Raw genomic sequence first — 3,488 nt, 5'->3', positions numbered from 1 at the left:
ATTTTATGACAAGACAGAATATCTACATTATCTCAACTACACAAAAAGAAAACAGGTCCAAAATAATATTAAGGGACTTCCTTAGTTAAAACTACAAAACTAAGTATATATATGTAAATATATATTTAAATCCCTGCAATCCCATTCCTTTTATTTTTTTTTCAGCTAAATTTTATACAAATAATATCTACTCTTTTAATTGCTACTCAGATTAAAGGCATCATACCCTGTCACTCAAGCCAAACCTCCTTCTCCTTTACCAGTCCCTCACCTCTAATAATCAAGTGTTAACAAGACTTCATCCTAAATTTCTCTGGAACAGATCTCTTCATTAGTTTCCTTTTGCAAGTCCATTTCTTCCTAAGTCTGTTATGTGAGATTTTAATTGCTCTATCACAGTTTTCTCTTCTTCAGTCAGTGGTGACAGCTCCAAGTCTGATTGCTTTTGTAGTTCTTGTATGATGGTCATAGTCTTATTCCAAGTAGCATAATTGTGGCTCTTTCTGCTCAACAGCAACTGGTTTAAAACGTCCATATAAAGTTCGATAGTGAGATTTTATCAGACAAATCCTTTAAGACTCTAACTGGATTTTTCTGGCCTGCTGAATCAGGATGATTTGTCTTGAGTTCATATTCTAGCCTATACTGAATGTAATCCAGATCAGAGTCAGGTTTCTGGAACATCAGTTTGAGCTTATCAACCTCCGCCTCCATGTTGTATAGTTCCATTTCACACTCTTAAAAAGAAGTCATCAAAAATAAGGACCTGGGGCTCTGGTTGTGGCTCAGTGGTAGAGAGAGCACCTGCTGCTGACATGTGAGGCACTGGGTTCGATCCTCAGCACCACATATAGGGAAATAAATAAAATAAAGGAACATCAACAACTACAACTAAAAATAGATAAATGAGGGCCAATTCAAAAATAAGTTCAAATCTTATTGATATCGAGTCTTTATTAAAATAAGTGTGCCTCTGGCCCAGGTAAGCTCTGGAATCTCTCCATGTTAGATTCTGCTGCTGTATGACAGATCATGGGCACCAACTGGGAATGGTTTGGTTTGTTGTCACCAGGAGCTTGAGCACATCAGAAATAACTGAAGTGAACATAAAGCTCTGAGTAGTCATTGCCTCTCTGGCACTATGGGTAGCTGATAAAAATATAGTGAGGCCCATGAATTCCGAACTGGTCAGGTTCATTAAAGGGATACATTTTTGAAAGTAATCAGTATTTTTTTAAAACAGTCTGACTCCATGCATACATAATTATGTCAAAATGAACCCTGCTACTATGTGTAACTATAATGCACTAATAAATAAGTTTTTTAAAAAATAAAATAAAATCAATGTTCAAGCTAGAGAATACAAGGCTGTAATAGCAACATCCTGGAGACAGCTAAGCATCTTTGAGTTGATCCTGGACTTTGGGAAGAGAATGCTGTAACCCAGCCAGTGCTTTTGGTGTAGAGGTATGGGCAAAGCGCTGGAGAAATCACAAGTCAGGTACCTTGAAGACACAACAATATAGACTGTGGTCAGTTCCAAGTGATAGTCCTTCCTGGAAAATGTCTATGTGCTCAGAATATTATCACCATAAATTTAAATAATTTGTTCACAAGAAGCTGTCAATCTGCAACCTTTCCAATAGCTAAGTGTTATAGCCTTTAACTTCAAAGCTGTGATATACAGCAGACATCACACTATAACGTGTATATACAATCCAAAACTTTTATTCATGTAAGTTCACATAAAATACGAAGTGGAGTTTTTGCACAGTAACAAAAACCCCTATTTCCCAGCCCATCTGTACTGTGTCGTAAAGCACAAACTAAAGATAACAGAACTTATCACATCTACCCAAACTGTGGTTCAGGAAGGTTCAGAATGATCACAAGGCAGTCACTTAATCTGCCCCACAGGAAGGAAAGACTTCCTTCCTTCCCTTGATCAGGGGCTGGAAGAGCCCAGAAGCAACCTCATTATACCCCGATTTCTCAGAAATGCCATGTCTTGGGTGTACTTGTTTGCTGGAAGAAATTGTATTCATTCATTTTATGTTGTTTTTTTGCAGTGCTGGGGATTGAACCCAGGGCCTTGTGCTTGCAAGGGAAGCACTCTACCAACTGAGCTATATCCCCAGCCCTATTCATTTTATGTTTGTAATAGGAAATTGAGTTTTCTAATATTCATTCCATATTCTATGACCCCACCCAGTTCTTTGAAGTTCAGTTGACCAATCTAAAAAAATGTTCAGATCTTCTTGAAGTTTGGAAAAATGCCTTAGTTTTCCTCTACATGTCAAATTTGAACATGGAATGATTAAGAGTGATTAGAGTAGAAATGCATTTAAAACACAATTTGAGCCAGGCACGGTGGCACACGCCTGTATCCCAGTGGCTCCAGAGGCTGAGGCAGGAGGATCAAGTTCAAGGTCAGCCTTAGCAACTTGGCAAGGCCCTATCTCAAAAAGAGTTGGGGATGTGGTTCAGTGGTTAAGCACCCATGGGTTCAAGCCCCGGTACCAAAAATAAAATAAAATACAACTTGAAATTTGGACTTTTTCCTTAACAACACATCACATACAGACATTTGTTGTTCCTACAGCCAATGAGCTGTTGGTGAAATATACTTAATAAAGGTGGAATGAGTAATGGTTTGATTCTAGGTCCATGATCCATGGATAGTTTTAATTAATAGCCATCCTCTGAGGGACCTCCATTCCATAGCAGGTACATGTTAACTCAGATGCTCATAAAAGCTCAGAGTTAGTCCCAAAGTCCCAAATCCCACTCCAAGGTGAAAGAGGGAGAGAAATGGAGGTACAGAGCAAACACCACCCATCTCTAAGTCCCTAAACCACAGCCTAGCAAGGGCTGGGGTAGGACAAGGGATGAGGATTACACTGGAGTTATAAACCAGACTGGATTCTTAATTATAAAATGGGGAGTAAGAGTATCTTCCAGGATGTCTCTAATCATCAGAAAATGATTGAAGGTGCTGATGCAGAAGAGTAAACCATTTGTGTTTGAACCCCACTGAACTTACATCAATTAATAAAAATGGCAGTGGGGGCTGAGATTGTGGCTCAGTGGTGGAGCGCTTGCCTAGCATGCGTGAGGCATTGGGTTCGATCCTCAGCACCACATACAAAATTAAATAAAGTTAGTATTTTTAAAAAACACTTTAAAAATGGCAATGTGTTTGGGAGAGCCCAATTTTATACCCAGTTTCATTAACGCTAAAAAACTGGCAATAGACTGTTTGAGAGACCCCTGATCTGAAATACCTGCTTTAATTCACTTCTATCAACCTGACCAGAAGAAAGATGGATGAGCTGAGAAGTGTTTTTTAAGACTGTCTCTCTTTCTGGAGACAGCCTACATTCTCCATTGAATATATATTTACTTTCCTAAATAAACCTCTGTCTATGCCCTTGGGGAAAAAAGAATTTTTTTAAATTATGAATATGATTTAAAATATAAAAATGTTA

The 3,488-nt window shown here is 38.4% G+C and overlaps 1 pseudogene; it reads right to left on the bottom strand.

The window, feature by feature from the left end:
- Window positions 1-331: 331 nt before the first annotated feature.
- Window positions 332-714, bottom strand: LOC124980129 (spindle and kinetochore-associated protein 2-like; annotated as a pseudogene).
- Window positions 715-3,488: the final 2,774 nt, after the last annotated feature.

Source organism: Sciurus carolinensis, chromosome 1, assembly GCF_902686445.1.
Source record: "Sciurus carolinensis chromosome 1, mSciCar1.2, whole genome shotgun sequence".
Classification (NCBI taxonomy): Eukaryota; Metazoa; Chordata; class Mammalia; order Rodentia; family Sciuridae; genus Sciurus; species Sciurus carolinensis.
This window is presented reverse-complemented; position numbering and strand designations above follow the sequence as displayed.